At 41.7% G+C, this 13,500-nt stretch overlaps 1 long non-coding RNA gene across 2 annotated transcripts in view; it reads left to right on the forward strand.

Annotated features, from left to right (window-relative positions):
* Nucleotides 1-13,500, forward strand: part of LOC107318851 — a 56,689-nt gene that overhangs the window by 10,839 nt on the left and 32,350 nt on the right. Inside the window, exons 5-7 of one of the 2 annotated variants that reach the window (XR_004308525.1) lie at nt 1,446-1,529; nt 10,587-10,678; nt 12,730-12,913. This is a non-coding gene — a long non-coding RNA (uncharacterized LOC107318851). Of the gene's footprint in view, nt 1-1,151; nt 1,333-1,442; nt 1,530-10,586; nt 10,679-12,729; nt 12,914-13,500 lie in introns of those variants that run through there. The other variant, XR_004308526.1, reaches the window with a different exon arrangement.

A 13,500-nucleotide genomic window follows, 5' to 3' on the forward strand; every position in this document is an offset into this window, starting at 1 on the left:
AATTGGATCATATGCCTGTGTTTTAAAATTGCTCTGTAAATGCAATTTCCCTAACTTATTGGTGTGACCAAGTCACATCTGTCTTGGCTACATTCCTCTGGCAGCCCTTTTCTCATGGCAGTTCTTCTGTTTCATCAAATCGTTTCACCAAACACAAGCTACTCTTTGCTTTGAAGACATCCTCCTAATTCACATACATTGTACAGCTATAGCATGGTCTGCTGAAACCCTGCTGGCCAAACTCAAATCAGAATGGGTTCCTCTGGTGCTTCTCTTTTGGCAGCCAGCATCTTTCCTGCAGGCAGCGCAGGGGAAAAGCAGGCACACACACAGCCCTCTGCTGCCTATGGCAGCCAGAGCACCTCTCAGCCACACTGCCTCACCTGCTGACACAATCCATCAGCGCCCACCGAAATCAAATGCGGCTAATTGGAAGGTGATGACAGCCAAGGGACTGCTGGATTTGCATGCTAATTCCTCTATTTTAGCATCCCACAGCCAAGCTACAGGTAAAATGAGACTGGGCTCTTCATTCCAGATGATTTCCTGTCTTCTGTTCCACAGCATACAAGCACATATACCCATATATTTTCTCTTGGCTTTGCTGTCCTGAAGCCAAAAATCAGCTGGAGATTGCATTACATGTGCTTTCCAAAAAAGTCAGCCAAGAACTGCAAGGGGCAACATGTTTTTGTCCTCTCATTGGGACAGGGCTGCAGACTGCAGCTGTAGATGAGCCTTTAAACATCAGAGCAGCACAGCTGACGACTGCAGAGCAAAGCACTTTCTGCAGGCTGGGTTACAGCTTCCTTGTGCCTTCTATGCCAGGGCATACAATGGATTCTCAGCTCTGGTTTCATGCAGAATTGCTGAATTATGCTTTGGGTGTCCAACCTCTACCACTATTCTACCACTGGCGTCTGCCTTTGCTCCGAGTCTACCAATTATTTCCTTTAAGTGTCAGCAGCACACCAGGCACACAGAGATATAACCTTACTTCAAGTTGATGCTGTTAAACTATCGCTTGAAACTGTAGTCGCAGTTGACAAGTGCTACTTCAGTCACTAATAACAACTTCAGAAGTGCTAGTGGTGTCTTGGTTCTTAATGCTGTGGCTCAGAGCTCTGGGAACGTCTTTCCAGGTCATTTAGAGCCATCCATCTGATCTGAAACAAGAGCAGTCAGTCTCTTCACAGGCTCTGCTCCTTGCTGGCTGCAAGGTCCTCTGTTCATCCCCTCAAGGCTGCAGCAGTGGCACATCCAGGCAGCTGTCTGCCTTCTGGAAGAGCTCCATTTACCTGCAATGATGTCAGTGTTTGCATCAAGGAAAAGGTGAGGGGTCCATCACCTAATAGCTGAATACAGCCCTTTCATGGGAGGAGGCTCTTGCCCCATCTCAGTTTTTCTTTAATTTTAACCTTAATTTTAACTTTTTTTTGAAGCAGGTTGAACCCTCTCCTGAGAAAGTCTGTCTGTACAGAAGGAGCAAGACAAGCACTCGGACACAAGTCCCAGCTTTGCAGCTGCAGGTAGGAAATACTTTTCCTTTCCTTTCACACTCCCCTATCTTCAGGCCCAGCTCCTTCAGACTAATCAAGACAGCTGAGGTATCTCAGAGCCAGAGGCTTCACTGTTTGGCAGGGGTCGCAAACATTTCCATTATACTTTGGCAGGTTTTTGGCACAGTCTGAGGATAAATTGGGAAGAGAGTAATTTAAGACAAGGCCAGATCATCTAGGTCACTGAGCCTTCTGCTTTCTGAGATGTTCAATCCAAAACAGCTTCCACTTTTCCTTTGCCTCTTGCACATAACAAGACACAACGTGGTATAACAAACCAAATATGGCTTTCCAACAGAAGCAAAATATGTCAGGTTTTAAGTCTCCTTGTCATGTCAATGTCTTCATCTAAATTCTGAAGCTGTCTTTTGTGTTGCCCAGCCTTGGTCTAATGTCTTTTAGAAAATGATGCTCATTTAATTCCTGAAATGTGAAATCTAGGTCTCAGGTCAAGAGCATAGATGTTCTTTAGCTGAAAAATTCAGATCCATCAGAGACTGTCTCAAGGAGCCTATAACTTCTCAGACTTTGGATTGCACCTTGACTCTTGCATCCATATATATAGTCTTTTGAAGAGTAGGATCTAAATAAAAATAACCTTGAAGAACGGGGAGCATTTTACGCCCCCACCCCTTCAATTTATTGGAAGGCAAAAGACCTCTTCAGGGCCGCAAATTGTCTGCACTGAACAAATAGCCAGGCCTCAGCTTAATATTTATCCCTCCCTCATTCTGTATCCAGACCAGGACTGCTTTGTCAGGCAGCAGTTGGATGAGACTTGATGGGAGAATCACCCAAGATAAGGAGTGCAAAGGGGTTTACCACTGCAGAGACATGGAAGCTAGGACAGCGCTGTTTTGTTGAGCGCTGCACATGCTCCCAGTAACTCAGGTCAGAAAGGAGCTGTCAGAGACCTGCCTCTCTTGAAAAACATGTGGATTTCATCTACACAAGCATAACTGCTATTACTGTCAGTGGTAATATTCCCTTCTTGACACATATGTATTATTATTAATCTTCCAAGCTATTTCTAAGCTATTAACTTTACAAAACCCACAGAGACTCTTAAGGACAATGGAGTTGAGCCTGTTCCACCGACAGGGAAAATATACTAGATGCTAACGTTAGATTGATTTGGGAAAAAAGAAAAAAATAAACCCAATTCTTCTCTTAGTAGTCATATGGACAACTTAAATCTAGTTCCAAACAATCAAAAAACATCCCTTCATGGCTGCTAGATGACAGACCTCTGGCCAAACTATGTACAGTCTGGTAACAACAGGCTTAGATGCATTTCTTGCCAGGCAAGTTTCTAACCTGCAGAAGCTGTGTTAGCTATGGGCAGGACATAGCAGTAGCACAGGGAAATTTTCATCCTCAATGAGAAATACCTCTGGGACAAAGGAAAGATTGCGTGGTATTTAGAGCAGATTGTGTGCATGTACAGGAAGGCAACAGAAAGCTCATTCAGAAGGCAGCTGCTTCTTTATATCCTCTCCATGTGTATGAACTTATGGTTGTACGAACAGCCATATCCAGTTATTGAAGTATTTGATGATCCAAAGTGCCCACGGTCTTCTTATTTCATCTCATTCATCACAAAAGTTTTGTACGACCTTTTTACAGGTGTCAGCCTCCATACAATGAATGGCTCACCAATAAAGGGTGGCATCTCCCTCTATCAGGACTGTAGCATCGCTGATATTTAAGAGGTGGTACTTTTGATATGATGCTTATTTAAAATTTGTAAAAGAAAAAAAAAAAGAAAAAAAAAAAAAGTAATAAATCTACACATTCTTCCTTAGCAGCCATTGAAAGTCTGAATGTTCTTCCCCTTTCCAAAAGCATCAGGCGTTTAATGTTTGCTAAGTTGTTTTTACATGAATTAGGGCGTTTGAATGAAGCACTGTCAGTTACAAAATCACGCTGTTGTCTCCAGCTAATTTTGTGTTAGCGGCTCTTTTAAACTGCTAAATCTAGTTTTTAGTGTATGATGATTTTGTTTTGTGATGGTGTAAAACAGCTGCTACTTTTCTGATGAGTTGCCTATTTTCCATTTTATGTCTCTGCAAGATGTTGAGTTTCATCATGGCCCAGTCTGACAGGCAGCTGAGAAGAACCTGCAAAAAACACCCCCCCCCACACACACACACACACAAAAAACACCCCAAATTACACCAAAAAGCAAAGATCCCTCAGTCCAGGTTTTAACCCATCCTCATGCCCAGACTTCAGAATGATTGGTCTTCCTTCCTTCCTTCCATCTCAGTTTTAACCCTGATTTCATTAGGGCTTTTCTGAACTTCTTGGGCACCAAACTCTTACCGTCATCACATTGCAGCCGCTTGTGACAGTCAGGGAATGGAAGCAAGAATCAGGCTGCCCATGAATCAGTACCCCTGACTTCTGGGCATCTCCCTTAATGCTGTTTTCTATTGCCTTTCTGCACAAGGTATCTTGCACTTAATGCTTACCAGAAGTGCTCATGGGGTGTTCTGTATGTTGCCCTGTAGCAACTTTGCTACAGCTTTCCCATAGAGATGAGCAAACCTTCTTTATCAGTGGCAAAAGACTGAACAATAATCTTTGGTCGCTTTTGTCTCCTGTATCCTCTGGGCTGGCATTCGTTCTATGTGCACGAAAGCAAGAAAATAATGAAGCATGAAAGCAGTGCTCAAGGAACTCCTCAAAGAGATGAAGACTGAGATCTGACCAATAATGAGCCACACCCCATAAAAGGACCTTAGATTTGGACAGACAAATTGGAAGCCTCTTGCCTCCCCGATTCTTCCTTCCCTTTATCTTCACACCCCTCCCCAGAACAGCACTCAGGCTTTCCCAAAAGCTGTGCAACCCATTGAACAGGGGTGGTCCAAACTATTATGGAGATCTTAAACTGCCAAATTGATACAAGCTAAAATTGATTGCCTACTAAGCTTGTGAGATGAAGTGCTAGAAAGTGCATAGAGAGAAACAGGGAAAGAGTGCTAAGGAATTTGCTTCTTTTTTTCCCCCCTCCTTTTCCTTTGCATGCAACACCATCATTATCTTTCCAAGCCATCTTGCCTTAATGAGTTCTGCATCTCCCTCTCTCAATAATCATTGGACTGTTTCTCCTGGTATTTCCAACATAAAAGGTATTCTCAGTTTGTCTTCTAATTTGCCTGTTGCCGTGTCACTGCTGAAGAACTGCACAAGTCATTCAAAGTCAAATCCAGAGGGAAAATTGATGATGTGGACAGTATGACATTTAATCCCCCCTCAAGCTAAAAACCCTTTTGAGCTTTATAAATCTAAAAATCCTCCCTTAGCCTGCTTCATTCTATTCTGCATTGGTTTTATTAGCACCCTCATCACCAGAGCATCTGAACACCTTCGAGTAGTACATTAAGCAACGTGACTAACATCTGTCACATATAGTTTTCTCGCTCTCTCAGCATCCTTAAAATGAATTTAGTGCTTGTGTTGGATCGATAGCACTGGAGACAGATGGTCTCTGTTCAACCCCAGCAGGGGCACAGCATGAGGGAGACCCCTGGATAGACCCCCCAGCCTGCTGCCCTTCTGCCATCACACCCTTTTTTGGTCCAAGTTTGGACCAAATTTACTCTTAGCAGGACAGAGAAGTCAGAGCAATGCTGGGAAGTCAGATAAGTCACTCAGTGGTAAATTTCTGCTGCCAGGAGCCTTCAGCAGGGGCAGCAGTTTGAGCCACTTGAACTCATGTCAATACAGGTCCTGTGTTGGGTAGGGCAGTAGTTCTATCCTATGGAGCAAAATCTAAGCATCCTGAGGCACTGTAATTTCAAGCAGTATGTTTTCTTAATGGGCCAAGTATGCTTTACCTAATTTTGCTTTGAGTGCATGGGATTGTTATTGCTCAGTGGCCTCATGCAGGTGTTTAAGCAGTTCTGTGGTGTGATTTTTCAATAGTGGCATAAGGTTTTATTGACTGTTACCTAAAGAGTAACTTCAGAGTAAATGAGCATTTGCAGCCAATTGTGATGGATGCATGTGGGGTGATGGCAGAAAACTCATGAGCTGGTGACCTCTTTGTCACAGTCTGTTGTGTTTTGAGTAAGGGTATAACGTAACTGGAAAAGGACTCTATTTTTCATACAGTAAGAAGAATTGGGAGAATTTATTTATGTTTCCCCTGAAAACTGTTGGCTTTTCAGTTCTGAAAATGTGAATGTGCTGAGGAAAATTCTAGGTAAATAAAATTCTGATGTTTGTGAGGATCCTGGGGTATGGGGTATATTTTGGTTTATGGGTATGCCTTACATGGCTGACTAGGGGACTCTTTGTGATAAATGAGATTACAGCACTTTTGAAGCACGATAGAACTCTGATCCAATGCAAAACTTTGCCTTGTTCAGTGTCCCATCCTTGCAGATATTCAAGGTCAGGGTGGGCTGGGCTCTAAGCAACCTGTCTGAGCTGTAGGTGTCCCTGTTCACCACAGGGAAGTTTGACTAGATGACCTTTAAGGGTCCCTTCCAACTCAAATGCTTCTATGATTCTATAAAATTCACAAGAGTAAATAACCTTTACATCTCACTGTTCCCTCCTATCCATAAAAACCCAACTGAGGCTGGCTGGAAACCCAGCCCCTCCAGCAAGACCTCAATTAAGGCATGATCTGAAGCTCTTCTCTGTACAAAACCCTAGACTGTACTACAGACCTAGCAGTACTGGAAATATGAGATATCTGATCAAGAAAGATAAATACATCTATTTCAGAATACATAATCCTACCACATATGTGAAGTAGTTTAACCATTAGCAAGTTGTCAAGCGTTATTGAATGGAGTTAAACTCTTTATTTCTGTGCAGGATCAATTCTGTTCCTCCCGCCCCCCCCCCTTCTTCCCTTCCCAGTACAGTGAGTTTTTATACGATACACATTGCAGCGCCTGGGGCAGATGACACTTGCCAAGGGGCTTGATGATCAATTCTGATACAAATCTGACATGAAAAGTCTTGAGAGAATCTGGATCAGATGATCAATGGAAGACAGAAATCCACATTTAATGCCGCGCTGCTCCTAAATGTCTATGCCTGTCTCAAACTGAGATCCAAAAGCAAGCACAATCCACAGAGACGACATATGGATGGGTACATGGACAGAGGTGTGAGAATGGCATTTCACATGCCCTTTTTGAAATGAATATTGTGGAAGTATTACATGTAGGATTGACAGCCCTTCGGGTTTAAGTATGAAATTAATCATAAAAACATGGATCAGAGAAATGCTAGTGATCACTTTACCACCAAGTCTGTGCTACAGAGTCCATGGGCAGAAAATAGTTTCCATTTTATTTCTGTAAAAATCTGTTAGATTTCTGTCTCTGAATCAAAGCTGAAAGAAAGACCTATTACCAGCCTCAGACCTTGGAGCCATGCCTTCATTTACCACCAGTCGGCTTTGCTCCTCTCCCTGTTTCTCCCCAAGCCTGGCTGCATCTGAGTATTCATAAATGCACTTTATTATTTCTCCCCTCACAGTTGCCTTTTTCTTTCCACACCTGCCAACATTAGCTCCTTCCCTTGAATCGTGCTGCTGTACAGTCTAATGCATGTGATCTTCATGCCAAGATGCTATTTAATTTCCCAGCAAAGTTCTTTTGGCATGGAATGAGCAGTCAGAGCACAGGAGGGGAGGCATAGACAGAGTGGGAAGGGAAACGAGAAGGAAGAAGGACTCCAATGTATGTTGCCTCTGGCTTCAACCATGAGTGGTTTCAGCAAGTGGCTGGGGAGCAGCGTGGGTGGGATGGTGGTGGCAACAGGGGGTTCGTGGATGGCAGGTTGCTGAATCAGGAACCCTGACACTTGTGAAGTACTCTGTCAGGAACATTAAGTATCCAAAAGTGATAAAGCTTCAATTTGCTAGTCCATTAGACTAATTACTGCAATAATTAAGTAACTACTTGATTAGAACTAATGGGTACCTAATTATCCAGGAGAAAAGTATCAGGTGGCAATTATCAGGTGGCAATTAATAGACTGGAGTTAATGTCTTAGCACTGTCTTTGTATGAATTCATAAGCAAGGTAAAGAAAACAAACAATAACTTATTAATATTTATTGGTGCCACAGTGTTTTTCAGCTTGTTTCATTTACACAGAACCAATTAGTGAAAAGACAGTTATTGTTGCAAAGACGTAAAGTGACTGAAGCAGGAGTTTGATTTTAAAGGAACAGGATCACATTAGCACTTATAAGCAAAGACAAATGGATATCAGCCAGGGACTTGGTTCTGGTGCTGCTAATTCATCAACAGAAGAAATCAGAGTAATTGAGCTCAGTATTAATAATGAAACACACAGGAAGGCAGCTCCCTTCTTAATGGGGTTCACTTTGATATTGGCCCCTCCCTGGATCTTCATCAGCATTTTCTACAGTGCATGGAAAACAGAGAAAGCACCTTCCTGAGTGAGTGAGTGGGAGCATCCCGTGGGCATGGGTGGGAGACACCATAACATCATCTTCCAGATCAATGCCACAAGCTCTTTGAAGGAGACAGCTTTCCTGGGCAGATAATGCCTGGTTGCAAAGTTGCTACAAATGCAGTTTCCATAATGAAGGCAGTGGAACTGAATTCTTGCCCGTATGCTGGTTTACCCATGTAAAAGAAACCATGGGGATGTTCCCATTCCCAGTATTTCTCCTTAATTTAGCACCCATCCGAAACACCAGTGGTAATCTGTGTTAGAGAGATCCAAAGCCAAACTGAACCTGCTTTAGATCTCAAATGCTCTAAGTGCATATTTTTATAGTTGCTGCTTTCTTTTGTTGGCCATACAAAGGGCCAGCTTCTCAGATGGCATACACTGATCTCCTTTCTTGGATGTCAGCACAACAGTAGTGATTTACATGGACTCAAACTGTGACCTAGGATCTGTGTTTCCCACTCTCCAAATTCAAAAGGCTTTAAATTTCCCAACAGAAAAAAAAATGAGAAATCACAGGGAATTCCTTCCTATGTATTTTTTATGGCCATAAATGATCATTGTTCTTCTTAAATGAGCTTCAGACCAAAACTATTGCACGTGCAGAGGATCTCCTTGTCTCTCTGCGGGAGAGCTCATATTAGCAATAATTACTCTCACGCGTAAGAGTTTCTACAGTGTGATATACAGTGAGCTGGCAACTGCTTTTGGAGCATAGAATGAAGCCTGGGTTCTCTCATAAACTTTAATCCTTTAAAATTTAACTGTTAGCAAATGAAAGACTAAATTATCAGATGGATTTATGCCAGTGCAGTGAGATAGAGTTCTGCTAAGCTCCGCTTTGTGGAGGCTGAGGATCTGGCCCTTGCCATGTTATACCCCATCTATCCTTTTCTCCGTGGCATAAATAAATGAAAGGTGTCCTAATCATATTTTAGACTGTGTGCAGAGTCATATGCTAAACCGTAATGTCTCCGTATTAGAACATGTGGGATGATAAATGGAGATAAATCTAAAATTTATAGAACATGAACATTTGCATAAACTGCAATATCCAAACATATAGGCTGTTAAGTAACAATTGTCACAAAGGGCATAAAAAATTCAACTTTGTTTCATAAAAAGAACTCAAATTCCTAACATGATTAAGATAATATATCATTTGTTCCTATCTTATTAAAGGCATAATTGTTGTTAGACGCAGAAGTGGCATTAAGTCTAATCTGGCTTTATATATGTACAAATAGAAGGGGAGGTGAATGTGAAAATTGATGCTTTTGGTGATCCATAGGCATTTTATTAATGTTTGAATAATAACTGCCCGGAGGGCCTGTTATAAATTAAAGGGACGAATTGAGATATAAATTTTTATGAGGACTAGTTATACATTTCCATTATGTGTTTAAAAATGAAGGAATTACTGTGAACACAGCAGAACTCACATTTATTTGAGGTGATTTGGATGGAAGGGAAAGTGCAGTGAAGGAAGCTGCTTGCTGGCTGTAAGAAAGATGTATCTGTCCCTTTGAAGAGATACATCATATGTCATGCATGAACTCGGTTCTACAGGAGACTTTTCTCTGCAGCTGATTTCGCATGATTATTTATTTGACAACAGCAAGTGATGATATAGCAATGAGTTTTAAGCCACTTAGAGAAGAATGCTTATTCCTAAATCACAGAGGAGTTCCCAAAACCCAACCATTGTCAGACCACAGTTAATCTAATAGAGGGACCCAGTAATCTCTTTGGCATTTATTTCTCATTATTCCTCCTGTCTGGATATACACATCTTCATTTGCAGTGCATCCACCAGCCCTGCAGTGTTTCTCAGAGTTTTCTCCTGCCCCTTGTAGCTGTTTGCAGGAACTCAGCTCTCATTTCTGAGTGGGCACCGTACTCCCTTTGCTATCCACCAGAGGAGATGTCCTGTAAGATCCATAGTTAGTCCCATCAATGTGCTTTTCCCGTGACATGAGGGTGAAGATAACCCAGTATGTTCAACGAGGCAGGCCCTTTGGCCTGAGAATATGTCTTTTCATGACGGAGAGGGTCCATTATCCCAGTACTTAGGCAATCACTTACTGTATAGGTGAACTCTTTTCCACTCCTTTGTTTATAGCTCCTGACCCCTGAGGGCGAAGCCTTTTAGATCAAATTCTTCAGGTTATTTTGTATTTAACCTTTATTTAAAGCCTTGATTTTTCTTGATTTCGGTAGATGCAAGGAAACTGATATCCCAGAGGTCCTGACCTACTTTGTCCATGTGGCAGTTCGTTGTCTGTAAAACAAGAAGACTCAAACAAGTGGTTTGAGGAGGAAAGCGTTCATTGGTGTGATGCTGAGAGAGATGACATTGTGGAACCATCTGCAGATAAGCCAGACCAATATAGCAGCTGTGCTACTGTGTTCTGGTGGTGTTTTATTGCAAGACATACAGCACAGTAGATGACTCCCCATGTAGATCACTCTGTAACCTCACTTTGTGATAGTAAGAGGAATGATCCACTTATTTCCTTGTTAGTTGATGCACTTGTTTCAGCTTTCCAGGACTCTGTTTCTTCTCTTGCAGTCTTAAAGTTTGCAGCTCTCCAAATCTTACTCGGATCAAGTTCAAGTGTGCCTTTCCTTCAAGGATACAACCACGCGTGCAGCTATCATCTAGTAGGTATATCTATATAGGCATAAAGAAGTTTTCTCATGACTTCATACAACCAATCTGATGATGTGGGGTCTGTTTTTGAAAATACCTTCTGACTAGCTCCAAAGCAACAAAAAATCTTCTCCAGTCAGTAGAAGCCTTTTCTAAGTATGCTGACCAAGTGAATAATTATACAAAAGAATCCCACTCTTTCCCCAAACTCTATTTTTTTCTCTGTGTGTTATTCAAAGGACAAATTCAGAAGAGTTTCTTCAGGCAAGGTGCAGGGGAACATTAAGAGAGTAAGTTCTATGACAGAATTAGCAAATGTATTAAGTACAGTGCCAATCTGGTATAGCAGAAATGACTAAATACCCATCAGGGCCTGTCACTCGTCAAGAAGTGAAATCTTAGACCCATTTAAGTCAATGACAAATGTTCACAGAATCTGGCTGCAAGTTAATAAATGTTTGGAGCCTGTGTAACTCAGACTCTGATATTTGTCAAATTAATTATTTGATTGATCTTATTGTCTGTCAAAAAAAATCTTTGTGGAGTTGGAATGCTTTGTGTTTTACTATCTATAATTTTGATGAAGCAAACCTCATACAAGAAAGGGGATATATCATTGCAAGTTTTACGCTGGGTCACAGAGAGTTATTATACATAATATGAAATAATGTAGCTAAATATGGAATTGTAAAGCGTTCAGAATGGGCCACAGCTGGCTTTGTATCTTCTGCCTCCTTTTGGTCAATTCTTGGTTTGGAAGTGCTTTAATATTCAATCTGAACTTTCTTTTATCACATTCTTCTCACTAGGCTACATATACACAAAATGAAAGAAAATAACTCCACGCGTACACCAATTCCTTCAGCTTACCCTTGCCTCTAACACAAAACACAGGATTTCAAGACTATATACATCAGGTGTTTTCAGCAAAGTAGCAGCAGCAGCAGCAAATCATAGACATTTGTCATTCCTTGGAGCTGTCTGACAGTTCTGACAATTCATTAGGCTGGGCTGAAAAGAGGTTTAGAAAGCAAAGGAAGGATCACAGGTAGTGGAGTTGCTTTTGCATGATCCAGTAATAGCTGATTTGTATCATTTTTGGTGATGGATACACTTTTCAGATTAAACTCAACTGAATTTTTCGCCCTTATTCTTCTCTTTTTCTGTTTCTCCCCCACAAGGAGCTTCTGTGCACATTTAGTCTAGATTTAGACCTCAATTTATCCCAAGAAGTAGATGCCAAAGAAATTCTTCCCAGTAACTACCAATATCTCTGGCTTATGAGAAGTGCAGTGAGTTTTGCTATTCAGTTTCCACCCAGTGAGGCTTTGCTTTTTCGTCATGTTTGAGGTTTATTCCTCTGCACAGCGATTTCATGACACGTGTCATTCTTCAAAGTCAGAGTCATTCCCACCTGAATGTATGCAAACCAAACCTCTGCCTTTGTTCAGTGATAAGTGCCTCCATTATCCTGCTCTTTCCACTTACTGATTTGCTTTTGAGACTTGTACACAAGCAATTTTTTTGACTTGAAGTCAAATCTGTTGCAATAACGCTGAATCTGCAGAATAGACCACCTGGAAAATATTTGATCTTCCGCTGGAAAACATTTTGCTTTTGCAGGTTGTTGGACTGTCTCAAATAATGCCACAATGTAAAATGTCTGGGTCAGATTTTGAGTTGATGAGGCAGCGCTGTCTGACCAGAGTATCCCTGGGGTCAGGGAGATGATGGTCTCGGGGATCAGTGCTATCATGGAGCCTGCTTTGCCCTGCAGACGATGAATAGGTTTCCATCTTCATTCTATCTCTTTCATAGCTGCTGCAGAAGAAGCTGTCTGAGATTGATCCTGACCCACTACTGTTACATGTATGTCCTACAAGAGCAATGTTTGATCTCGATAACCATTGGAACGTACTCATTTAAAGAACTGTAACATAGCCCCAAAGGAAGACCTTTATATATTATTTTTCATATGGGAGTTTTCTCAGAATCTCAAAACAATTGGTAAAGTTGTAACCAACTCTAACTTTTGGATTTTTCTTCCTCCCCTCTGCTTCAGAATGCCAACAACACCACCTGGAAATCCATCTCAGATGCCACTTCTTCTTCAAGCAGATCTTCCCACCTGTCTCAAGCCAGATGTTTTGAACAGTCATGGAACTACCTGCAAATAATGCTGTGCTCCTGCTTCTCCAGTGTGTCTTCCTAGACCTGATGTCAGCTTCTTGCTTGTGGAGACAAAGGTATTTCTGGCTCTTTGATCCCATGGGTAGGATTACGAAGCAGTTCATGGTGACATTTCTGGATGTTGTTGGCTTATGTGTTGTGTTGCCTGTTGTGCCTCCTTATTTGCTTGTAGGTTGTGTGATTTTAGCGGTTGGTCATGAGTGGCAGGCTGCACTTGTTGGTTTGTTACTCTGGAGTTATGCGTGTGGGCTGAACTGTTGGCATTAATTATTTTTAATAGTGAGTCAGACACTGAATTACAGGATCTTTTCCATGGATAGCAGAACAAACAAACAAACAAACGGCCCTCCTCTCCCACCCCCAACATAAGTCACATTTTGTCTTCTCTGACCTCAACCAGCCCCTTAAATTTTGTATCAAACATCGGAGAGAAAGAGGTCAAAGTAAGAACCCTGTTGTAAAAATACAACACAGCCAACCCATATATGAACCATGGGAACTTGTCATCTTATCATCCTAATTGAAGTCATTCTGCAATGTATGACACTCCATCATATATTCTGCCAGTCAGTGTGTCATACATGATGTGTAACGAGAGAGCTCATAAACCCAGAGGGGAAGCCCCTTCTCTTTTATTACTTTA

Source organism: Coturnix japonica, chromosome 10, assembly GCF_001577835.2.
Source record: "Coturnix japonica isolate 7356 chromosome 10, Coturnix japonica 2.1, whole genome shotgun sequence".
NCBI lineage: Eukaryota > Metazoa > Chordata > Aves > Galliformes > Phasianidae > Coturnix > Coturnix japonica.